Genomic DNA, 27,615 nt, shown 5'->3' on the forward strand with positions numbered 1-27,615 from the left:
TCCTTCTATGACAACCTCTGTCATTCCAGGGGTATGGCTGTTGGCCAGCGACATGTTGTCAGTGCTGACACAGAAAGGTGGCAGCCTTTCATAACCTGGCAGTGCACTGACCTTCAGGTACCTGCTGTCCTACTAGGCACCATACCTCCTGGCTTTTTGGAGCCAGACATCTGGACAAAGCCATAAGTAATTTGGAGACTAAGGCCTACATATAAGGACTATTGTTGACTATTGGCCTTACAAACCTAGTAAGGTAATACAACAACAGGTTTTGCACTAGCATGCATTTTCCTAAAGAGTATGAAGTCTGAAACCACAATCTGTCATTATTTTCTGACTTTAGTCTTTTGTGATTTGCCAATGATTTGCCAGGATACCAAATTTCCTGATAAAGAGACCATACATATGATGCAAACCTCTGGACATTCTGCAAAATGCCTGTACAGTTGAGGGGTATGCTAGGCACTGTGTAGGTTACTCTGAGCTGTGTACTGTCTATATGTGTGGCCCCCTGTCCCTGACCTGTCCAGCTTTCCTTCAGTAACAGATATTACATCTGGATAGTCTGCACAACTCCTATCGTAGCTGTATTTGATGTGCATAATAGTTGGCAGTGTTTTTCTTGGCACATGGACCCTGTCCACCACAGTACCATATCTAGGCCACTAATACACAACAGCCAGGAGTAAGTGAAGGCCACATACTGACAGTATTGACCACACATATACATCGCTCATTGACCCTTAAATATTGTGGATATGCAACAGGTTATCAAGTTGATTGGGACAGCCCTGGGAATGTGTGCTCTGCTGCTTATACCCTACAAACTTTACTGTTACTGCAGTTCTATGGGAACATGGATGTGGGGGGGTGCACACCTGTCAGCTGTACACATTTGCACAGACTGTGCTGACGTTCCCTTTACATTTTAATTCCATTTAGCATAGTATTGTGCCTGTTGTGGAGACTACAGGCATATTACTAAAGACCACAGGTTAGATTGTAATGGCAAACATTTGGGTTTCAGACCTCTCACCCATCAGAGCCTTACTGCAACTGCAAAACCTGCTATGATATCACTCTGTAGGTCTGTATGGGCATATTTCCTCATTGTCCCCATTTGGGGGCCTTTGCCAGACATTTCTTTATGTTTTTTTTTGCTGCTGACTTGCTGGGTGAGGCTGAGGGGTGAGTATGGGACCCTCACATTGACATCCATGCATGTGACCTATGACTCCCCCCCAGTTAGTTGGCATCCCACATATACTGCAGTGGGATTTGTCACCTTGGGTACTACTGCATAGTGTGGGGAAGCCAGTATTGGGCAAACATTTCCTGGTGTCCCACAGAGCTGTCAGTTGTCTGCTGCTATCCCAGTAGGCTACCCCATTCCCTTGCATGTATGCAGCGATACCATAGATATGCTACCAGAGCATACTACTCCATTCATTTATTGTTAAAAAGACTGACTTACCTTGTGCCTGCAACAGTTGTGAGGACAGTGCTTGAGGGCTGCCTATGTGGGATGCACGCAGTACACTGCCTATGCATGGTAAGATACAGGTAGTGTGATGTGTGTGGCATCCATTTTACTGTATGTGCAAGTTGGAGAGAGGTGTCAGCCCCTGGCTCCCTACAGTGTCAGTGTGTGTGCTATGCATTGCCTCTTTATCAAGGCCAGGGCATACTGGGCACACCTCCATCTGCCTACAGGAGCTGGCTCAGAGGGTTCCTCCTCTCAGTCCCTCTGTGCCTGTGGGGACCTTGGCAATGATGGGGGGCTTTCTGGCCCAACCCTGTGCTGTTCCTGCTGCAGCTGTTTCTGCAAAATCATATTGTGTAGCATGGCACATACTAATAATATGTGCACACATGTAGCTGGAGAGTACTGCAAGGCTCCATCAGATATGTCGAGACAGCAAACCGTACTCTCTATAATGATCCTGGTTTGTGTGTGTGCCTCATTATGGCCATTCTTGAGTGAGTGTGTGTGCATTTCTGATGGGTGTCACCATCCATGGCTCCAGTGCATAGCCAGCATCCCCCACCAGATGGCCATCTGGGATGTCCCCCCTGGCAAATCCCTGATACAGCTGTGAGGAATGCCAGATATAGGATTTGTGATAGCTTCCAGGGCTGCCAGCACACACATTAATGATAATGCCCTGGGCATTGCACATGACCTGGCAGCTGGAGTGAAAGCCCTTGTGGTTTAGGTAGATCCTACCCTGCTCACTGGGTGGTGCTTTGATGTGGATGTACGTGTAGTCTATGGCACCCAGTACCTCTGGGTAGTCTGCTACATGGTGGCAGAGGCACATATTGCTGATCTTCTCCTCACAGGTGCTGGGGAAGTAAATTTGCTCACCAGCATGTGGTAGCATGGCATCCAGGAGCTAGTGGAGTACCCCGGATGCAGATGCCTGTGAGTCCCCCGTGATGTCCCCAGTAGGTCTTTGGAAAGTATCTGTAGCTAGTATTCTTAAGGTTACACATACCTTGATATCCACTGGAATGGGTTCCCCTCTGTTGGCTCTGGGTCTGAGGTGAGGCCGGAACAGCTCGATGAGTTGCTGAAGTATATCCCTGTCCACCCTGTAGTGCTCTACTATCTCCAGATCATGTAACCCCTGGTAGGTCACCCTGGATCTGAAGACTCTTTTCCTCCTCCTCAGTCTGGGGTGGCTGTCTGCATTATCCTTCTCACCGCCCTCAGCCTCTAGCACATACTGATGTATCAAAGCAACAGCAGCCCCTAACATGTTGTCAGATAAAATTCCCCTGAGTGTGTACACCAATGGTGCAGAGTTTGTGGGAAAAAACAGACTGACAGGTGTTTGCATAGTTTATACTGTTGTGCTGCAGATGCTGCCTGTATGATTTGCTGACTATGATGCATTCCACCTGCCAGCTATATTATTTGTACTTGACTGCTTTTATTTTGCTATTCCCCATTTTTTTCTTTTTTCCCCCTTCCCATTTTCACCCTTTTTAAGCCCCACGGCACACCGAGCAAACCTGCTGCCCAAATGTAAACAGTTCTGCTATTTCCATTTTTTTTTTCTTTTTTGTTTTGTTTAAGACCCAGTGCTGCGCACCATGCAAACCCGTTTAGCTAAAGTAAACACTTTTAAGCAGAAATTGCCCTCCACTGGATGCAAACACGCTCTTCATTTCATGGAATAAGTCAATACAGCCTCAGACACACCCCCTTGCTTAACTGTGCTTAGTTAAGCTGAAATGGAAGCCGTGAAGCTCCAATGTGCTTCCACCAAGCATGACACACCCCCTTTTCATGTTAGATGCTTCTCCTGCTTACACCACTGCCTTATAACTCCTACATGGTTAGGTATATGCAGACAATGGTCTCCCATTTTGCTATTCAGTAAAATTTGCTCATTTGCATACCCCACTGACTTAGTCCCTTGTTACACCATTACACCAGAGCCTTTCTCCTTAGCAACCAGTGTTACCTGTTATTGTTTTGATTCTGCATGCTATACACTCACTTAAAATTGTCTTTTCACATTTTTTTTTATTTTCAGCACAATCACATTTACATGCCACTGCGCTACTCTTAAACGGCTGAAATCAGCCAAAAAAATAAACTTTGATTTTTATAATTTTGCAACTCTTTTCCATGCCAATGGCCATATTCTTTGGACATTGGCATGCCTAATGGTTATAATACATGCTTTACTTTGAGCTGTCATGCCCTGTTTTCATTTTTGCAGAAATGTATACGGTTAGTATCCGAATACATTTCTGCAACGGACACTGCTCTGGCACGGATGCCTGCCTGCTTACTGAATCACTAATTCACCTCATTTGTATGGTTTTCACCAGCAAATGGGGTAATTAGCATTATTCAGTGGTGTCTATGCCAGAATAGTGCTAGTAGAATCGTGTACACCCCCAGCCTTGTTTACTGAATTACTCAGCGGCCATATTCTGTACAGAAGCTGCTGCATTATTCTGGCATGGAGAAATCACTTTATTGAATCCCTGGGTCTCTTTTTTTCTGTAAAAAAAAATATAACTTTTGTAGACTGGTATTTTTAATGGCATTGTCACTTGTTTGCACCATGATAGAGGCACCACTTTTGCCTTGACCATGGAATAGTTTGTTAGTCCCACAGTCCTTCTTCCAGCCATAAAAAGAAAAAGTTAAGCAAGCAGCCTTTGCCACCACAAGAGGCTAACAATTTGCCTCAGTTGCAGGTGGGTGCATCTGCTGTGGCCAGTTGTTGTACCTCAGACCACTCATCTTTTATTTATTGTTTATTTATTTATTACAAACAAAAAACCCAGAACAACTAATGAAAATAAATTTAGACCGAACCAGAGCCACAAAATTTTTTAATTCAGCACATCCACAGTAAGCGCTTTCATCCACCAAGAACATCTTCAGACTGTATAATGTGTTACAAAAAATACAATAATTAAATGCACATGATCTATGATGTCACATGACATAATTTTTGTCCTTTTAAGGAAAGCAATGAACTCCTTCCTGTCATTCAAACCAGGTGGATGGCAAGTGTTCAATTTTACTTGCCATTCATACTCCTTACAACTCAATTCTTCTTCTGCATCAATTTTTTTATCTGCTTCCAAAACTTCATCCAAAACACACAACTTAAAACTTACTTTGCACTTGTTGTCCTTATAATTCTTACTTAAAGTATTTTTATCATCTTGCACACTTACAGCATACTTGTGCTCATACATTCTTTTATTTAATTCTCTTGTTGTTCGCCCTACATAAAATGCAGTACATGACATACAAACAATCAAACACACTACAAATCTTGATTTGCAAGTGTATCTGCCTTTTATATGCACCCATGCAGTACCCACTTTAATATCTTTGACCTCAGTCAACAGCAAATCACATAAATTGAACATTAAACATTTGTACATTCCGGGATTGCTGCATTTTAACACTTTACTGCTTAACTTACTCTGAAATAAGTTTTTAAGGCTTTTACCTTTTATCTGCACAAAGACTGTGGCATCTCCCACCTTTTGACCTACTTCACTACTGCACTTTAAACATTTCCAATTGTCTTTTATAATATTTTTTATGGTATGAGCATCAACACTGTTAGTAACTTGCATGGAAGTTTTGAAATCTTTTATTTTCTTCTTTTTTGCTATTACTACCCCATCACTCTTGTTCTTAACAATTTCTCTGTAGCAGAGTTCTACATAATTTTTGGGATACCCTCTGCTGATAAACTTATCACATAGACTCATGCATTCCTTACTAAAAGTATGATCTTCATCAGTTAGATGGTGTACTCTAGTCAGTTGACCCTTGACAATATTTGTTTTGTTCTTTTTGGGGTGCATACTATCATAATGCAAAAAAGAATTGTTTTGAACCTCCTTCTTATAAATAGCTGTAACCAACTTACCATTAACCTTGGTAATGTTAAGGTCTAAAAAATTAATAGTCACCCCATCATAGATAGAAGTAAATTTGAGAAATGAACAAACATTATTAAGATAACTCAAGAATTCTTCCAATAATTTAACATCACCCCTCCAAATTAAAACAGCATCATCAATAAAACGCTTAAAAAATGCAATATATCTCATATAACTACTTTCAAACACATGACACTTTTCCCATCCATGCATAAAAATATTGGCATAGCTAGGGGCCATGGTGGCACCCATCACTACACCATTTACTTGTTTAAACAACTTACCATTAAACTAAAAAAAAATTATAATTGAGAATAATGTCTAACATCTCCATAAGGAGATCAACCATAGTGGAAGAAAACTTCTTAGAATTCAACATTTCAAGCCTAACAACCTCCATACCCTCATCATTGGGAATAACGGTATACAATGATTTTACATCAAGGGTGACAAGAATATCATTGTAATTCCTACAAAGAACTCAAATAAACCAATCCACAAAATAAAGATATATATGAATCCACCAAGAAGACACTGGATAGGTGAAACAACGATACTATCAAACACACATTTTATTTAAAATACATCTGGTTAAGCACTTTCATCTAATAATAACTTAGACTTCATCAGAACCTCATTTGTTAAGTACACATTGTTTAAATAGTGTTCCAATAATTTTCAAATAAATTAACCCACTAATCCCTGTTGCGCATCTCCTCAACTAATTAAGAGTTCCTAAGCATGGTTTCAAAATACAAGTATTACTCTTACCTATCAACTAAATAATTTTTTAAAAAAACATACACGCTCATAGTATTAAATTACAAAATATTACAATAAGCATGTTCTAAGTTTAAAAACTGTTTTACGCTTTCAATATTAAAAAATATATAATACACACCTAAACTGTTTAAATAGCTATATATGAATACAAATAAAAATAAAAAACTTTCATATAGCTAAATACATCACACCCTAGCTTGCAACACAGGTTTTATCGAAATATACTCATTGATGCCTGGAGGTATAGTGGCATTCAACAAAATCTGCCACCTAACCTCCTTATCACCCAAAATTGCCTTAATATTGCCACCTCTAGTGGATATATTAACTACCAATAATAAGGCAAACTTGAAGGTTGTACAACCTTCACTATCCCTTACATGCCTATACAAGGCATTATTTTCATCCTTCTTCCTTATTGCATATAAATGGTCATAGATTCTATCTTTTAAATGTCTCCCTGTCTTTCCCACATAAAAACTGGGACATGATGTACATAATGCAAAATATATAACATTTTAGTTTGACAATTGCCATAACAAAAGTGTATAACTGTTTTACTGGTATTGCCTACCTCAACTGACATATACTATGAGCGTGTATGATTTTTTTTTAAATTATTTAGTTGATAGGTAAGAGTAATACTTGTATTTTGAAACCATGCTTAGGAACTCTTAATTAGTTGAGGAGATGCGCAACAGGGATTGGTGGGTTAATTTATTTGAAAATTATTGGAACACTATTTAAACAATGTGTACATAACAAATGAGGTTCTGATGAAGTCTGAGTTATTATTAGATGAAAGCGCTTAACCGGATGGATTTTAAATAAAATGTGTGTTTGATAGTATCGTTGTTTCACCTATCCAGTGTCTTCTTGGTGGACAAGAATATCATTGTCTTCCACTACAAAATTGCCCAATAGATTCTTGAATTCAAATTAATCTTTTATATAAGATGAACCCATGGTGGCAACTACTTGTAAATGCCTATCCACTCATCTTTTATTTATTGTTATTTATTTATTCATTTACATTTGATTACCAGGAAAGCCCGAATGGGTAGAAGCCCATTTCCAGTGGAGGCCTGGTGAGAAAAGCTGCAAATTTTTACAAAACATTTAAGAACAATAATTTTAACATTTTCAAAAATAAAACAAAAATATCTACAGTTTAAATAATTATAACAAATAAATATAGTATAAAAACATTGGTTAAGATTCAATACAAGATATACCTTTGATCCCTCTGGTATAGCACCTACAGCCACTATGGACTCAGGGTTAGCCACATCTTCTGATGCTGTTGGGGACCCCTCAGTAGGGAAGGAAGAGCCATGCCTATTGGTCCTGGGAGAAGGAACAGGGAAGATTTCCCTATTGTGTCAGAATGGGGAAGCAGGTGCTGCCATTAGCAACACAGTTGGCCCTATTTTCCTGTCAAAAAGAAACAGAAAACCAATGATATATATATTCCTCCTCAAATATTCAATGGATAGGAGTAGTTTACTGGGACTGGCTAGGGGTTTGATTTCAACTGTTGATCCTTCTTTTAGAGTAGTTTCCAGCAAAAGAAAGAGGGATGCCTCCTTTCCTGAAGAGATACAAGGTTCTGAATCTGAACAGGAAGATGAAGAGACATATTCAGTGTTTTGTCGTCAGATTTCTGATTAGGATGCAGAGGAGAGCTCACTTTCTCTCTGTGGGGGGTTTTCTTTCCCCGAGACTATTGCTAGAATGTTCCAGTATTTTCAGTTGGAGAACACCGAGGTTTCTCAGTCCCTCAGAAAATAATATGAGTTGTTACAAAAGGATTTTCCAGAACCTACACCCATTCCTCATGTCCTGTCTACTTTAAAGGATATGTGCTTTACTGCCTGCAATTTTTCTGATAGTTCATAGGTAGGTACTAGACTATCGGCCCAAGGGCCTATGTAAGCCTAGCCAACAAGTTTCCCTGGCTTACGCCACCCAAGAAAGTTATTTTCCTGTGCCTCTGTCAAGCAGAGACACAGAAGTGATCCCCAGGGTGTATTTCCTATTTCCCATCCACTCATCAAGATTTTTCTTGAAGAGTGCTAATGAAGAACTTTGCTTGACATAGCTGGGTAGCCTGTTCCAGAGTATGGGAAGTCTCTGGGACAGGAATCTATCCCTCCAGCATGTCCTGTTTATTGTGGTGACAAGGTTTAGGTCCCTAGACTGTGTAGCTCAGAGGGATTGGGATTTCTTTAGGTGTAGCATGTCCAACAGTTCTGGGTTTGACATAGCTTTATATGTTAGGCAGAGATCACCTCGGAGTAGGTGATATGCTACAGAGGAAAGCTAGAGTTTTTTTGAGGCGGTCAGTGTAGGGCATTTGTTTGAGGCCAGTAATCCTCTTTGTGAGGTACTTCTGTGGCCTTTTCAGCTGCTGTAGATGTCTTGTGAGGTACATTCCAAAAGGGTGTTACTCTATTGTAAAGGAAAACACAAAGATCAATGCATGTTAGGTTCAAGCAAGGCACCCATTATTACTTGCAGCAAGGAGACAAAGCATGTAGGTACAAGGTTTGTCTGATTTTCCATAGTTCAGCCTACAGTTTTATGCAGTTTTCTACAAGTTCACAGAAAGATGCTATTATTAGATTTGCTGCTGACATGGTCAAATAATTGCTGTCTTGCAAAAACATGTTTTTTGAGAAAAACAACCTGGCCTTGAGTTTGTTTCAGCTTCCCTTAGTTTCTCACAATTCTTTCTCTTGTTCTGATATGATACATTCAAGGTACAGTCCTGGCCTCAATACACTTTCTGCTGACCATGGTGGATTTATAGGCATCCAGTGTTCTCTTTCAAGAGCTTCTATTAGCTGCATATTTTCATACAGAATAAGCAGAATAAATGTATTAACTCATTTTAACCCTTAAAACACTAAACCTGCATATTGCAGTTGTACATTTTAATACACTAAGCCTACATATTGCATTGCAGTTATACATTTTCCTAACATTTTCCCCCTTTTAATACTTTATTCGACTTTCAAAACAAGCATAAACAGTTTTTCTTCCCTTAACCATTTCCCACTCAGAATTTGCAGTTAGAGAGTCATTCAGTTCAAGCTTGTGAAAGTATTTCTTCAGCTTTTAATCAGTACCTCTAACTCAACATTCTGATATAAAGTCTTTGAAATTGAAGCATCTATGAAATTTTCAACTAGTCCTTTTATACAGTGGATGCAGCAGCATCCACACACCGTCAGTAATGCTTCCCCTACACAGATGGCAATCAGAATGCTCATCAAGATGTTGCCCCAACCCCCGAACCATTTTGGGAAAAAGTCTGTTAATGGATTCGGTCCTGGTTTGGTCATGGCCGACACTTGCTGAATTATTTCGAGATGGCTGTCTATTTCATGTTTGTTGTCAGGAATAAACGAACAGCAGTCCTCCTGGATTAAAGCGCACAACCTTCCTTTTGCTGCTAGGGTGAAGTCGAGAGCCATGCGATTTTGAAGCACCACCATCCTCATGGCTGTGAGTTCATCAGTCACCAATTCTAGGGCGGAAAAAGTCGCATTACTCATTGTCTCAAGAAGTTTGGATAGTTTTCTCAGCTCCCAGATTGATTTCACTGCTCTGTATTATGCCCGCCCAAGATATGACGTCATCGCCCAGATCCATGTGCGACAGTCCTTTGTCACTCACATGGGCTAGATCATGGTGATATATCCAGGATGCATCAACTTGTCCCACCAGATTAGCGGGTTTCTTGATTTCTCGAACATTTTGAATTTTCCCCTGGGGTAGTGTCGATACATGTCGTATTGCTGGAATCAGATATGCAAGAAAACAGCTTCCAGACCAGTTGCCTGGTAGCCATTTATATGCTCTATCACAACACATGAAGTAGCAGTAAGGAATTGCGACTGAAATGTTGCCGATTTTATAGTTACCGGGATTTTGTTGGGTCATAGCCCAGAACATTTTACTATACACGATTTGATTTTCATCAACCGTTTTCTTCCTTTCAGTAAAGTCATTGCTATTGCCAACCTGTAATTGCTGGCCTTCGTTTGTCGCGGTGCAGGAATTCCCGGTACAGTGATGTATCACTGTCATATTACAGGTGCTATTTCCAACTTCTGTTTTTCCGTAGTTTTGAAAGCATACTGTTCCTCTTTTTGCCTTGGGTAAAAATAGGGTCACTCTTTTAATCGATGTCACATTCACTGCATCCTTCAGTAGTGCTTGCCAGGTTTGGTTCATATTTAAGGGAATCTGTATTAAGGGTATTCCTCCATGTGCAGTAGGAATAGCTGCACAGACCCAACAATTGGAGATATTGAGGGTGTCTGCATAAGCGTGTTTAATAGCCTGATAAGTATTGAAATTTGGGTGCCACTTTGTACGTTTACTTCATTCTACTTGTGTGGCTGAGAAGATAAATGGCCACAATAAAAAGATTATTATTACTAATACAGTCAACAGGATGGTCATGCAATATTTCTGTGGAAATGGTTGTTCTACATTCCTGTTTTCTTCGGCTCTTCTAAACAGATGCATTTGGATCTTTCTTGCTTCCGTCATCTTCGCCCAGGATACGTGATCTTACTCTCTGCCCTATAGGACCCCAGCACCGATGATTGCTTCACTGGGTTTGAGGCGGATCAGTTCCTATTGATCTGACCCCCCTTTGTAGCCAGACTTTTGTGCTTAGGGTCCCGATGGAGAGGTAAGGTCTTTGTCCAGCTTGAAGTTCTTCACCAACTTGCAGTGCGTCAGATGCATCCACGAAGCTTACTCTGCTATTTTGACTGCAGTATGTGTTGAAAGAAGCACCTGATAAGGACCTTCCCACTTTAGCAATGCCCAGTTCTTTCGCGTCACGATTTTAATCCACACCCAGTCTCCTGGCATCACTGCCATTTCCGATGTTTTGGTTTGTTTTTGACCTGAAACAGAATTAAACTGCAACAGATGTTTAGAACTCAACAACTTTTTCATATATTCAGCTAACGTAAAATCAGCTTCCTGGTTTGATGACATGAGAGGTTTCCACTGGGGTGTGTAATAAGCCCTCCCATACAGCTTCTCAAAAGGAGTCAGTCCTTTTACTGTAGGGACGGTTCTCATGTTCAACAGTGCCAGGGGCAAACAGTACAGCCAGGATTTCCCTGTCTCAGCTATCAATTTCCTCAGTTTGCTTTTCAGTATACCATTATGTCTTTCAACCAACCCTGCAGACTGCGGATGATATGCACAATGATTTTTTAAAGAAATACCAAAAAACTTACTCAGCTGCTGTATGGTTTGATTTACAAAGTGCGTACCATTGTCACTATAGATTCTCTCTGGAATGCCGAACCTAAGAATAATTTCCTTGACAAGTACTTTTTCCACTGTAGTTGCATCTGGGTTTTTGGTTGGAAAGGCTTCCACCCATCTAGAAAACATATCTATAATGACAAGGCAATACTTCTTATTCTCACATTTGTTCAATTCTATGAAATCCATACAGATAGTGTGAAATGGATATGGTGGTAAGGGAAAACTCCCTTGCTTGGGCTTTATCACCCCATGTGCATGGTGTTTGTTACAAATCTGACACATTAAACAAAATTTTTTAGAATAGTTTGTAAATCCGTACATTGTGAACACTTGGTTCACCAGCTGTATCATCCCCCTGTTGAGACATGGCACTGCCCATGGCTCAACAATGCCGCATAACGGAACAAATTAGACGGTAGTATTGGTTTCCCTTCCTTAGAGATGTATAGCCCATTTTCGAGGACTGCTCCTCGTTTTATCCATCGCTGTTTTTCAGCTTGCATAGTAAGTGTCTGCATTGTTTTGAACATATCCAGATTCAAAATTTCAGAGGGTTGTAATTCCTCATTTAAAAGAAATACCTCTGTAGCTGCTTGTTTTGCAGCTGTATCAGCTCTTGCATTACCTTTTGAAATCCTATCTTGTTGCTTGGTGTGAGCTGCACATTTGCAAATGGCCACCTTCTGAGGTAACCGAATAAATTCTAAAAGATCTAAAATAAACTGCGCATGATTTATAGGTTTGCCAGTAGATGTTATCATTCCCTGGTTTTTCCACTGTTGTGCAAACACATGTACAGTGGAGAAAGCATACTGGCTATCAGTAAAAATGTTTACACATTTACCCTTTGCTAAAGTACATGCCCGTGTCAGGGCAATCAATTCTGCTGCCTGTGCAGATAAATGGTGCGGTAAAGATTTCGCTTCTATAACTTCAGTATCAGAGATTACTGCATATCCTACTAGGTTCTGTCCTGCAGGGCCCCTTTTGGACGAGCCATCCACATAGTATGTCACCTCAGCATTATCCAAGGGGACATCTGTGAGGTCTTTTCTAGGTAGTGTCTTTTGCTCAATTACCTGCAGGCAGCGGTGCGGTGTGCCATCTGCAGGGGTTGGTAGCAGAGTAGAAGGGTTCAAAGTCGTGCATTGTTCAATTGTCATATGAGGTTGGCTCAATAATATAGTATTGGAGGAGAGATGTCTAGCAGGGGAAAGAAATGCCACCTTTTCTTGCAACAAGATAATTGCGACTGCATGGGCTACCCTCAAAGTGAGGGGGTGGAACAAAACTACTGAAGCTGATGCCTGTACCGCCATTGCAGCTGCAACAACTGCATGGACACAGTGGGGTAGTGACCGTGCCACTGGGTCCAGCTGTGATGAATAGTAAGCAATGGGACGCTGCTTATCCCCATGTTGTTGTGTTAGTACTGATGTCATATAACCCTGCTTGCAGTCTACAGTTTGGAAAAAACATTTATGATAATTTGGTAATCCCAGAACTAGAGAGGATGCTATTAACTGTTTCAATTTACAAAAAGCCGATTCTGCTTCCGATGTCCATTGTAACAAATCTTGCGCTGCCATGGGTGTCTTATATATAAGGTCAGTTAAGGGTGCAGATTCCAAGGCATAGTTTGGAATCCAACTTTGACAAAAAATAGTCGTTCCCAAGAAGGACATCATTTCCTTCTTGGTGGTAGGCTTTGGTGCCTGCAAGATTGCCACTTTTCTGTCCTCATCTAATGTTCTACCTTCTTTGGATATCACATATCCTAGGTACTTCACCTGTTTTTTTCCAGAGCTACAGTTTGTCTTTGTTTACTTTATGTCCCTCAGCAGCTAAAAATTGTAGAAGTGCTACTGTATCTTCCCTACAATCCTGCAGGGTGGGGGCCGCTAACAAAATGTCATCAACATAAAGTAAAATCTGACTACCCTTCGGTGGATTAAACCTTGCCAAGTTACTTGACATTTTCTGTGAGAATATCATAGGGCTCTCACAATATCCCTGTGGTAGTCGCGTATATGTGTATCTTTTTCCCTGAAATGTGAATGCAAACCAATACTGGCTATCTGGGTGTATCAGTATTGAAAAGAATGCGTTACTAATATCCACCACAGAGAAATACTTTTGTTGAGGTTTTAAGTCATTTAACAGAGTGCGTGGATCTGGCACTATGGGTGCCCTTGGTATTACTGCGTTATTCACAGCTTGTAAATCCTGGACCATACGCCATTCTCCATTGGCTTTTTTAACTGGAAATAAAGGTGTATTACATGGAGAATTGGGAGATTCCACTAGTACCCCTCCCTTAAGTAATGCTGCTATGATAGGTTTATCCCTGCCTCTGCATCTTTCCTTAAGGGGTATTGTCTTTTCTGTGGTCTAAATACTGATTTCGGTGTGATATTAACTGGCCCTGCCATATGGATAAGTCCTACATCTGATTTCCCTGTTGACCAGAGAGTCGTTGGTACATCTCGCAAGGCGTTTTCTTCCTCCTTCAGTAGGAGTGTCCATCAGCTGTCTTTGAGAGAATGCAGGTGCACAGCTGGGTTGGTCTGTGTCACCCAATTCAATTTTTGTACTTGTATTCCCTGTCCTGACAGTTCCAGTTCTGTTTGTTTCTCCCATTTTGTGGCTTTCTCCCCTAGGTCTGCCCACTGTATATTTTTATTCTTGGTCAGGCTGACATGTGGTAATCGATTAGATTTATAAAGTGTTAAAAATTCCTGAGGCAGCGAACAGCTGACTATACTATTCCCTTCTGTGTCCCAGTACAGGTTACACAGTACCAATCTATTTGTATGATTCTTAAATCATTTTTCTTCATATTCCTTATCGGGTCCTGGTGTATTACAAAAATATAGGGTACAATGTAACAGGTGTTGTTTATCAATGTCGAGGGAGGGAAACTTACTGATAGCTACATTCATCAGCTCCTTGGTCACAGTCCCCGGACCAGTTGTGACCAAGTCCTGACTATACCAATAAAATATTTCACTCCCCGATTGCACCATAAAGGTGTCAGTTTGTCGCTGTGCCTCCATTCCCTGCATGGTTGGGACTACTGCTATACCAAATAACTGCATGAGATCCCTGCCCAAGAGATTCACTGGGCACTTTGCAGAAACTACAGTCTTACTTTTCTGTGTCAATCCCGAAACAGGATCAGTTATTGTAATATTGCAGGAGAGGGGCTCCTGATATAGCTGCCCATTAGCTGTTTTGACTAATATGTAGTCGGATGATTCTGAGTTTTCTGGCAATTTGGAGGGGTGTAACAGGGTTCGTGATGCCCCTGAGTCACACAAAAATTTGACTTCCCTGCCTTCCACCAAATGTATAACTTCTGGTTTAGTATCTGCTAAGTAGAGCTCCAAGCTCAATAAAGCCAAGTCTTGTACTTCATCTTCTACTTCACCGTCATCAATTCCCTGTACTTCCTCTATTTCCCTTTTCACATTCTCATTTGTCCTTTCTGCACTAGCCCCTTCTAATGATTCTTGACTATCATATAGTCAGTCTTCACCTTCCTTGTCTTCCGTAGTTGCTTTCTTATTTTTCTTGCAATCCCTTGCCAAATGTCCCTTTTTACCACATTTGAAACATTCACCCCTTTTCTTGCATCCCTCAAAGTCTTCTGATCGTTGATCAGACTGCCTAACTCCCTGTACATTTTTCCTGCCCTTCTTTCTGGGGTGTACTACATAAACCTCCGCTCCGTCCTCTACAGAAAATACTTGAGCCTTCTTTTTCTTTTTGCTATTGAAATGCCTTTCAGCATGCCTAGCATATTCGAGGAGTGATTGTAGCCGGCCAGTTCGATGATCAACCATATGTTTTGTAATGAAACTGCTTATAGGTGCACTACTGCCTTTCAAAAATGCATTTTTCAACTGCTGTTCATATGGGAATCTTGTTTTTTTTCTTCGGGGGTCTGCATCCCACAGTGGTTATTAAAACATTCCAGTAGCCTAGCGAAATATTGGTCAACTGTCTCACCCTCCTGTTGGCTGCATTGATTAATGCATGTCCAGTCTGCCCTAGGTTTCCATTTTTCAGAGATGCGGTCTGTAAGTCCTTTTGCTCTAGCATCTAAATCTGCACTGCTATGAGGAGGGGGTTTTTGTTCAGCATCACGAGGATTCCAATTGCCACAAATCATGTACCAGTCTGGCCCTACAATTTGTCGAACTACCCTTTCTATTTCTTCCCCGTTTAAATGATAACTTAGCCTCATTCCTTGTAAATCGTCTGAGAATTTTCTAAAATTAATTTTCGGATGGGGAATCCCTTCTGTAGCTTTCCGGATATCTTCCGGAGTCCAGGGTCTGTATACTAAGATGGTTGGATCCTGATTATCCTGCCCAGCCTGAGGGTTCGGTACTTTTATGAGTGGACATATTTCCTCTTCTTCTTCTCCCGCAGGTTGTGTGTCTTTAAATTTCTGCCATGACTCTCGATTACCTGCTTTTATTCGGGACCTAGTTTCAATGGGATCCCTTATTTTAGCTAGTTTTATAGCGTCCCTATCCTCAGTGACCACAGGATATAGCGGAGGTGGATCTACCTGTCTACTCGGTCCATATTCTGGTAAGGGAGGGGGAGGCGGAGGTGCTGTTGCTATTACTAGGTTGTTATCCTCCCTATCTAAAAGCATTGTTTTTGAATCCTTGTTCTTTTGGTCCCTACGGTTTACTTCCTCCAGCCACCTGTGTGCCTGGGGAATTCCTAACTGTCGTTGCTTTTTTACCTGACCTTTAGAATCAGTTTTAAGTTGTTTAATAAGTTTGATGAGTGAGGATTTTTCTAATTTTCCATCAAATTCGTATTTAATAACCCATTTTGAAAAGTATCTGGCATTGTCTGCGCGCTGTGACTGCATATATTTCGCATCTTCAGTTAACTGTGGGTCTCGGGGTATTTTTGTACAGTTATTACCCATTTTCCCTTACTTTTGATTGTTACGTAACTTCACCTTGATTCTCTAGCTTTAACGTGTACCACGGATTTTGTTATAGTTTCTTCAGAATGACTACCTAAAGACTACTTATTCTGTTTCTCCTGATCTATGACAAGACAGTACCTTTTTTATCCCTGACTGTAAGAAAAATACAATCTGACAAAAAACAATACACATCTAGTCCCTGATCCTAAAACAGAAAAAAAGTAGATTCACCTTACCTGAGCCCACATGATTGATCACCAATTCGCGGAAAACCCGTCCTTCAGTCACAGATCAGAAAGTGGCTGGCCTCTTTTGATGACAATTCAGTCGGAGGACTTTACATATAAGAAGAACCGATTTGGTTTCTTCCCCATATGGTTTCAGCCACCTGGCCGTCTGATCTGAGGTGAAGAGAGGGATTCCGGTCCGAAGGGCCAATCTGTAAAGGAAAACACAAAGATCAATGCACGTTAGGTTCAAGCAAGGCACCCTTTATTACTTGCAGCAAGGAGACAAAGCATGTAGGTACAAGGTTTGTCTGATTTTCCATAGTTCAGCCTACAGTTTTTATACAGTTTTCTACAAGTCCACAGAAAGATGCTATTATTAGATTTGCTGCTAACACGGTCAAATAATTGCTGTCTTGCAAAAACATGTTTTTTGAGAAAAACAACCTGGCCTAGTTCTGATATGATACATTCAAGGAACAGTCCTGGCCTCAATACACTTTTTGCTGACCATGTTGGATTTACAGGCATCCATTGTTCTCTTTCAAGAGCTTCTAGCAGCTGCATATTTTCACACAGAATAAGCAGAATAAATGTATTAACTCCTTTTAACCCTTAATACACTAAACCTGCATATTGCAATTGTACATTTTAATACACTAAGCCTACATATTGCATTGCAGTTATACATTTTCCTAACATTTCCTAACATCTATAATGGGTCTAATGAGTGTCGAGTAGAGGGGAACAATGGCCTCTTTTTTCCTGGATGAGAACCCTTTTATGATGAGGTGTGCCATGTAGAAAGACTTCCTGACTACTATGGCGATGTGACTATCAAAGGAGAGACTACTGTCCACCTGGGTCCCAAGGTCTGTTATCACACATTCGGTGTTAAGTAGATTGCTGCCTATGTGGTAGTTCATGGGTACAGAGTTTTTACAAAAGGGGATGACACTGCACTTTTTGGCATTGAGCTTGAGGCCATAGCTCTGACAACAGACATCTGTCTCAGCGAGGCCCTTCTGTAGGATGTCCACATCATTTGGGGACTTGACTATGGATCCTAGTTTGCAGTCATCTGCGAACTTCATTAGCCAGAGGCCTTCTGTGTTAGCCTGTACATCAGAGAAGTATATACCAAACAGGATAGGTCCCAGGACAGAACCCTGTGGTACTCCACTTGTCACTGCTTTGAGGTCAGATTTGGACTCTGCAACTTTTACAGTGTGGGTTCTGTCAGTGAGCCAGTTGGCAACCCATCTTGTGACATAGGGATTTATACCTAGTTTAGTGAGTTTAGCTATAATTCCAGAATGGGGGATGGTGTCGAAAGCCTTGGCGAGGTCAAAATAGGCTGAGTGAACCACCTTACCCTCATCTACGGCTTTGGTGACTGCCTCAAAGAAGTTGATCAGTTTCAGGAGGCATGATCTGCCTTTCACAAACTCGAACTGGGTGGGATCCAGAGTTTGGGGGTTACCAATGTCTTTGTTTATGAGTTTCATGATGATATGTTCCATGGCCTTGCAGACCAGGCTCGTCAGGCTAATAGGTCGATAGTTCCCAGAATCAGTGGTGCTCCCCCTTTGTGGAGTGGGATAACTGTTGTTGTACACCATTCAGTGGGCACAAAGCCTGATGTGAAGCTATTATTGAACATGGTGCTTAAGTGGGGAGCCAGTTCGTTATGAAGTTCGTGTAAAACGCAGCCTGGGATGTTGTCTGGTCCCATGGATGCTGTGTTTTTGGCTTTAGAGAGTGCAGCTTTTACCTGCATAGTTGTGACTACAGGGACTTCTTCCTGTATATATATGGGCCCTTTAGGGGGTTGGGGGATAAAGTTAGCACTGAACCTATCTGCCAGGATGTTGGCAATATCAGTTGGTTCTGTAGTTTTCGTGCCATTGTGCTGTAACTCAGAGCAGATCTGAGTGTTGCCATTGAGATTCTTGACATAGCTATAGAATGCTTTGTGGTTGTCCTTAGAATTAGTGGCGATTTTGTTTTCGTAGCTAGCTTTGGAGGATCTTATAAGGGATCTCAGCTTCTTACTGAGGCTGACCAGGGAACTCCTCCACTCATGGAATTTTACTCTCTTTTGCAACAGTTTCTTCCTTCTGTTGTACAGTTTGTTTATGGCAGGGGACCACCAGATTGGCTTCCTTTTTTTGGAGGATAGTGTCTTGGTTTGTTTGGGATAACACGATCCATGCACTCATGTAAGTGGTTATAGAGTGCATTTGTGTAGGATTCAGCAGTTATAACTGTATTGTCCATCTGCATGAGTGGCATGAAGTTCACCACTTCTGTCTTAAAAAGCATGAAGTTGGCTTTGGAGAAATTTTTTACTATGGTTTCCTTAATGGGGGGGGGGGGTGTGGATATCAAGGCTGATTAGCTTATGGTCGGATCAGACCAATGAGGAGTTGACTTCAGGTGTGGAACACCGGTCACTTATGTTGGTAATGACTAGGTCTAGGATATTGTTGCCCCTGGTGGGGGTGTGGATAAGTTGATCCAGGTCATTGGAGTTTATGAATTCCAGAAAGCGTTGAGCTAAGGAGTTGGTACACGTGTAGTTTTCCCAGTTAATGGTGGGGTAGTTGAAGTCACCCATTATTAGGGTGTTTGGTTGAACCCTAATATTTTCCAATACATCTAGAAAAAGAGGAGTGGGAATCCTGGGGCATGGTGGGGGATCTGTAACAAGCTACAATTGGGATTGCAGTTTTGCCCAGAGTTAGTTGCACTTGGATAACCTCGGATGCATTATGCTGAGCAACTAGCTTGCAGGTGTGGATATCCTTAATGAATATGGACACACCTCTGCCTTTGGTGTTTTGGTCCAGGTTACATGGCCGAAAAGTGTGGTATGAGTTATAGCCTTTTAGTGCAGGGGTGCTCTCTGGATCCTTGAACCAGGTCTCAATCACTGCACAGATATCAATGTTCTCCATTTTAAGGAGTGCCTCGAGTGAGTGTATTTTGAGATTTAGACTTCTAGCATTGAGTAGCATTACCCTCAGTTTTTGCTTGCCTGTTCCTGTTACGGTGGTGAATTTGTTATTTGAACCTTGCCTAAAAAAGGCACTATAGGGGCAGCAAGAGCCTTAGCCAGTATCCAGAATCCCAGGGGTGACAGGTGCAGGCCATCTCTGGCAAAGCATCGTGGTCTGTTGACCATGTCATCCCAAGCAGACAGATACTGGATCCCGTTAGAATGATACCAGAAGCTTAGCCAATTGTTGAAGTCAATCATTTTGTCCTTGTACTGCAGTATCATTCCGGATGATGGCAGAATGCTACTCAGGGCTAGGGTCATACCTGCCTGGGCTACAAGATCAAAGAGCTCTTCCATGTCTCTTTTCATGTAGTCTAGGGAGGTACGACTCAAGTCATTCACACCAGCATGGACAATGACAGAGTCATATTTGTACTTGTTGTGGAGTGACCTGAGTGCGTGGGTTATGTGGTGGATCCTGGCACCCGAGAGGCAGCTAACAGTAACCTTCTCCTTGTTTAGCCTGGTGAGTGGGACATCAGTGTGCCTGACTATAGTGTCACCTATGACGTTGGGTGCGTTGTTTTGCCTTATTGGCTGTGGTTGAGTGGCACACTGAGTCTGTGGGCTATATGTCATTTGGGTTATGTTGGGGGATGGAGGTTGCTTGCGTTTCTGCTTTGGAGGTCTCTGTTGCTTAGACAGATTATTATTGAGAGCCTCCGTGAATATTTTTGTGCTACTATGCATGGATTTTGGTGGTGTAGATTCAGTGAGACTATGTGATGAGTGTGGTGTGGTACAAATGTTTATCTTCTCCTCATGACTGTCAAGTTCAGTCTTGGTTGGAGAGAGCTTTACCTCCAGTTTGGCTAGATAAGTGCAACTCTCACAGGTTGTAGTGTTAGGTGGTAGGAGGAGAAGGTTGTCTGTGTACATGAGGCAATTTCTACATTGCCTCAAGATGCCCAGATTCATTAGATAGACGGGAGAGAACACTGGGAGCTGACCTTTGGACATACCTGAATAAAAAACTATTTTCCTTTAGATAAGTGAGGAAAGTGAGTACATGAGCTGTTTTTCTCTAAGCAAGTGAGAAAAGTAAGTACAAAAACTGTTTTCCTCTAGGTAATGACGAAGGTTGAGTGCTATAGTAATTAGTAGCTTATTTAGTGCTTACAAGGTCTGAACAAGTGCTGAGCACGAATAAGCAAATTTAAGTGCTAAAACTAAGAATCTGTATCTGCACTAGACGAGTTACAGGACAGAAACAAGTGCAAATGCAGGCTTTCAAATCAGAAAGTTGAGATAGATGGAAGAGATTACCCAAATGGCCAATAACTACAAAGTTGGGGCCAGAACCATTCCTTATGTGGTAGACAGGTTACCTAGTGCTTACCACTCCCACTGATAAGCTAGAAGGCTTCCCTCCAACACAGAAAGGCTTGGAGGGTTCAGAAGCTTACATACAGTCCTGGATACAGCAAATCCATATCTGGAACACTAGTTACAGGAAAGGTAGGAAATAGGCTTACAGTGTTTTTTTTTTTTTTTTTACAGAAAAGCAAAAACAGTAGTAGAAACAATTCACATGCAGTGCAAGCTAGCACACTTGAGTATGTAGCAATATTAGACCAAACACAGTTTAAAAAAAATGCAATTAAAAAGGACTGAAAGCAAGTGCAGAAAGAGTTTATTAGGTAGAATGTGGTAAAGAGATGGGACTGGGGGAGTGTCCCAGATCAAATCTACAGTGGGGCGGGCAACTGCAAAAGCCACCAAATTTAAACTACAAGCCAAAAATAGGGAGGTGGGTGGAACAAAACAGAGATCTAAGCAACATCTAACAGTACAAACACTAAAATAAAAAATATATATACTGGGCTCTGTATATTTGCAGATAGATTGGAAAGCAGTCTCTCAGAACAGGGAGACAACAGTTTCAACAGAGATCTAAACAACAATTAACAAACTCTAAAACCAAAAAAATATATACTCAGCTCAATATATTTGCAGATAGATTGGAAAGCAGTCTCTCAGAACACAGGTTCCAGCAATTAAATGCAGGCTGTTACTAACAGGTATAATTTTATGAAAGTGATCCTTGAGTTAGATAACACACACGCTGTAAAAAACAGTTATATCAACTGAAGACACGGCAGAAAATGGGGGGGGGGTGTTCAACAGAGATCTAAGCAACAACTAACAGTACAAACTCTAAAACCAAAAAAATATACTCAGCTCTGTATATTTGCAGATACATTGGAAAGCAGTCTCTCAGAACAGGGAAACAACAGTTTCAGCAGAGATAGTCAGCTAGCTGTCCCTAAAAAGGCAGCTAGGATGTATAAAGTCCCACAGTCTTTTAAAATTTTATACACTATTCCCAAACCTGATCCAGCAGCTATAGCCTTAGTTGACTCCTTTGCTGCTAAGCACTTAGTTAATTCCAATCATACTCTTTCTAATAAGGATGGGGAAAATTATAGATAGGCATGGGGAAAAAGTGTATACTTCTGCAACTTTGCTTTTCAGAATTTTGAACTGTCAGACTCAAACGTTAAAGTTTCTTCAGACAAATTGTGAAAGTATGAGTAAAGTTTTATCTATAGGTTCTTCTTGTGAAGAAAAATCTGCTTTGAATAACTTAGTTCCTTCTATTGCACAGGTCACTACTCATTTGCAGTGTGTGTATGACTCTGTTGATACTTCTTCCAGGGCTGTGGCCACTTGTTTGGTTTTAAAGAGGTTTGCTTGCCTGCTACCAGAAAATCATATATTAGCAAAAAAGGTTTGCTAGTTGGTGCCAGCAACATGGCCAACTCCCAATCTGGGCTAATTGTTCTATGGTTCTATAATATTTGCGTGAGCTACTATCATTGTTCTATCATGCTGTGATATAACCTGTTTTAGCCTTTCTTACAATACATCCTTCACTTTGCAGGTATTCCATAATTTCAGCTTCTATTTGTTTAACTTCTACTTTACTAATCTTTTGTTTTACATTTACCCTTTTGATTTTATTTTTTGCTTTGTGAAATTGTCTATGTCTGGATGCCTTTGCCTGTATTTCTCTTCAAATATCTTTGAAGCTGTTTTCTTATTGATTAGTTGGCTTTCTCCTTTGCATAAATATTGCACCCTATCAGATATCTTTCTTTCCCGTGTCTATGTTCCTTTTTTATACCTTTCAAAAATCTCAAGGTTTTGTTCTTTATATTTTCACACTTCCTCTGTTGTCTTTTTCCAAATGGACAAAGTTTTTTGGTCTATATAATGTTTTTCATAGATCTGCTGTATTAATGAACACAAATTTGCATTTGAAGCTTTTGACAGTTTTTCTTGTCTCCTCTAATTTCTCTCTTAATCTTTTTGAATATCTTATATCTGGAAATTCTGGGGTTCTTGCATAACAGTAACAATACATGATTTCTTCCTTATCCGCAATAGTCCACTCTGTCATCTTTTTGGCTCTTTTTTGACCTGTCAATTTTGAGTTTTTTTTTTTTTTTTGTGGACTACTACTTCCTTCTACAACAAGGGGGAGGGGGGCATCTTCCCCTTGAGCCTGGCCTAACACCATTGCAGGAATGTTTCTGTGTCTTGAGGATTCCACAATGTCAATTTTCCAGTCCTGGCACCAGTGTGCATGCCAGGATTGGCTAGTTTTCTATCTTGGAACATGTGCAGCCAGCTGTCTTTTTTATTTTTAACATACTTCTGTCCATGATACATGCTATATAAAATACAGCCTATATATCAGTGTCATCTTAGTGAGATTTTGTGAAAATAGGGTCCACCTTGTGAAGGTACTCACCAAGACTTGAGGATGAATTAATTTCCAGCAATACAACTCTCCTTTTCTTGCTGATTTCATCATCTCTCCATTTGGACTCCTAGGACAGGTCAGCTAGTTGAAAGGTTGCACATTGCTGCAGAAAGAGTGGTCATGCAGATATATGAATCAGAAAGATGCTTGTGCTCACAGGTGATAGCACTGATTTATGTATGTATGACATTGCCTATGATGATAAGGAGCTGTGCACACATGGGCAACACAAGGATATACAGACCTCTTTGTCAAAAGCCTCATTTGAATACAAACTTCAGTAAGTTATCTTAATTAACTGAAATGTGGAATGCTGCACAATTTTGTACTCGCTGTTTACCGCTTTTCTAAGAAGATTGTTGGAAAAACAAAGCAAAAGCAACAAGTATATTGAAAGTACAATTACAAACATTTTAATTATGAACATATTAAAAACATTTCCTAAAACAGAGAATAGAATAGATATCACAGCTACAGTACTAGTAAGGTGTACAATATTAGTACTATCACCACCTGTCAATCGTCCATCAATGTGAACCTACACAGCTAAGATTTGTTTATTATCTGTTCCAAAAACATTACAATGTCTGTCAATGTATTTGGCACCTGTCAGTAAAAATGTACAAGATGACTGTGCACTGACATGACTGAATCTAATGACACAGACACCATCGAACACCTTGCAGGCCACACTCCCCAACATCATACATAATGCAGTCAACTGACACTTGGCCATACAGTTATGAGATACTGTACTGTAAATGCATATGGAACACTTCTGCTCTGTTCAGACACACACACACACACACACACACACACACACACACACACACACACACACACACACACACACACACACACACACACACACCAAGTATCAGTTAGACAGAAATAGATAGTAGTGCTAGTCACAGTCAGATGGGGGGGTTACAGATTGTGTTCCAACTGGTATAGGGAAGTTTCACAACTAGTAACACCCACTGAGTTATTCCTAGAGTCTACATGTTACAGAAGCAGGGAACAAGACATAAGTGTTATAACTTTACACCTGAAGAAAACCAAATCCTCATGGAGGCAATTAAGACCTAAGACAAGTATCTATTTGGAAAAGGGTCCCTAGACCAGCAGAATGTGCTAAATCATGGAACAAAGTGCTAGTGGACATAAATGCCTTCAGAGGACAGAATATTATATTGGTACAATGGTGAAAAATAACAAAGGACATACTGTCCATGCCAGGAGTAATGCCTGGCAGAATGCCATTGCTTGTAATGCCACTGGTTAGGGTCCTTCTTCAGGGCAATGCCTGCCACTTGATGAGAAATATTTGTCATCCCTTTTCAGTGATGATTATTATGGTGATTAGGATAACAAAGGTACTACTTAAGGTAGAACGGATATTGTCATTTTGGACCACTGCCATGTGTCCTTAGGGGGTAGAAGAGGTAAATACATTTGATTTTTCTGTTGGACACGGGCAGTTACCCAATCTGTAGTCAGTTACCATTAGTATATAACTCTTTGGATGCCTCTGCAACAGGTACAGCAGGAGTTCTGATGTTCTTTGAAAACACAAAAGTGTCAATTTCTTTCATTTTAGCTGTACTACATAAGGTACAGGTATATACATATGTGTTGGTAGTGTAGCATAAAATTGTTTGTTTTTATTCACAGGTATATCAGCAACCGCACCAGCAATAGTAGACTATGGTCCAGGACAACAGGCCGATGTTGGCATCCATGTGGCAGTCATGCTCACAACACAGCCCAAGGACAGTGCCATAAAGCTTCAAAGTGTACTGGCAAGAACTGTACCCTTACACCAGGTTAATGAATGTAACAATGCTGATGCTGGGCCACAGGAAGTGTACCATGGGGACATGTTTTTAACAGATAAGGTGGAATCCCCACAAAGCTCAGTCTCTCTGTCTCTCTCTCTGTCTCTCAGAGCCACATATGAAACCTCTGGAAGAGGGCACAAAGTTGCTAGAGGTTGGAATACTCACTGTACAAACTAACCACAGGAGTGCCAGATGAAATCAATCACCACAGAAGGCTCTTGAGACATGTAAAGCATTGTCTGAACACTAACAAATGTGTTAGGCATTTTCCATGCCAGGCTATTCCTATTATGAGTTTGACTGAGATGGTGAGAGCATTGCAAGGTATACATGAGGATATGTCACAACAATTTCACCAATATATGGAAAAGGTGGAGTACAGGGACAATGCCATGATAATTCTTCTGCATAGCATGGTTGCTCACTCAGCATCAACATCAGTGTCACTCTGCATACTTATGAGGACTTATCTGACATACTTAACAAACAAAGCTAAGTGGAGAAGAGGTCTAGTTTGCATGCATAGAGGTTATGCTAGACATGCAGCATGGGTGATCTGGACAGCTCCAGCATCCACAAATGTGGAATCCTCTATGAGCCAGCATGTTGGACATCATTAGGCTTCAACATCACATGGAAGGAGCTCATAGTTCAGGTCCTGGTCACAAAGTACCAGCCAATTGCTGTCAAGGCTTTCAGCAGCGTCATGTGCATCACAACATCCTAGCTTCCATTCCTGCAAAGCCTCCCCAAACTCTATTATTGGGGACATTGGCATTGTGCATGACACAGTCCAGATGTGAACTGCATGTCTCATGTTCTAGCAGCAATGCAGCAGTGTGCTTATAGAGAGTAGAAAAACATAGTGAAAGACCTTATACAAAATCATGAAGGCAAAAAAAAAAATAGTTAATGTATGAAAAGGACAAAAAAAAATAAGACAGGACAAATTAAATTACACTTACCTATTGAGATAAAATAAATCTGTTCTCAAGTAGGAAGACTGAAATAGATTGATATGTACAATCTCTTCACATGTAGGAGTTGGACAGGAAAAAATATAAACACAACAGCACCCCTTCACATTTTTGTGAGGGTGCCTCAGTATGTAAGTTTAGTCACATGTTGTCAAGCATGCCTTGTTTCACAATAGCAGCTACAGTTTAGCCCCTCCCACTGGTGTTCCTAGCACTGAGTGTCCCTGCCAAAGGAGAACTGTGCAAATGGTGAAGGCTGTGACTATATCAACTATACATTTTTGTATAGTTTGTGTGATGGGAATGTCTGATGCATAGTGTGAGTTGACCATACAGTGAGCAGCATAAACTACGTTTACATTGCATGCAACATGTTTTATCTTTCTGACTTTACACTGTTGTGATATTTTTCAAGGCCCACAGTTATAGACTGGATACCACCGCTACACCTGCTCTGTTGTGTACCTTGCACAAGTCTATCTGTGTGGGTGCCATGCTGCTGCTATCACCTGACTGTTTTCAGTGTCCTTATTGCTGCAATTTACAGGTGGTACACAGGATGGAGCAGCATGACCAGTTGGGGGTCCTGCTGGCAGTGTTGGTGGCACTGGTGGAACAGACCAATGCAGAAATGTTTTGCGAGATTAGAGTATGCATTCAAGCAACAAAATGGGATTTAACCAGGTCAAACACTCTATCGATGACTATGCAGGTCTGTGACAGGGCAGTGCATTCCTCTGCAGCTCCCTGTGGATTCCCAACTGGTGACACAAACCAAGTTTTGAGTGTGTAGCCTGCATCACCTGAAAAACAGAGGGAAACAAGGTGATTTTGTATTACACCTTTCTTTTTGTTTATAAAATTACTTATGGAGTGTTTGGTGATTTGTGCTGCACTTAACTACTAGATGTTCATGTGGTGTCCAACCATGAAGGAAGTGGTGGCAGAGTGAACTTGTGTGCCAAATGTAAGGCTCATGAGAAATGCCTGGATGCTGAACCAAGATGTTAGTGATATAGCCATGTACATTATACACTATCTGGCAGCTGATGGAATAGTAGCATTTTCTGTTATGATACATCCCTCCCAGTAGCTACATGGCTGCAATCTATCATAACAAGCACTTCAGGGAAGCATGACACATTGAAAAAGGCATGCATGGTGGTAACACTGTCCTGTGGGGTCTGTGGGAAATAGATATGCTTATCCAATTGGGTTAAAATAACATTCTGGAACTGCAGCAGACTCCTTGAGGCTGAA

Source organism: Protopterus annectens, chromosome 13.part0 (genome assembly GCF_019279795.1).
Source record: "Protopterus annectens isolate FY-2018-M chromosome 13.part0, PAN1.0, whole genome shotgun sequence".
Taxonomy (NCBI): Eukaryota; Metazoa; Chordata; order Ceratodontiformes; family Protopteridae; genus Protopterus; species Protopterus annectens.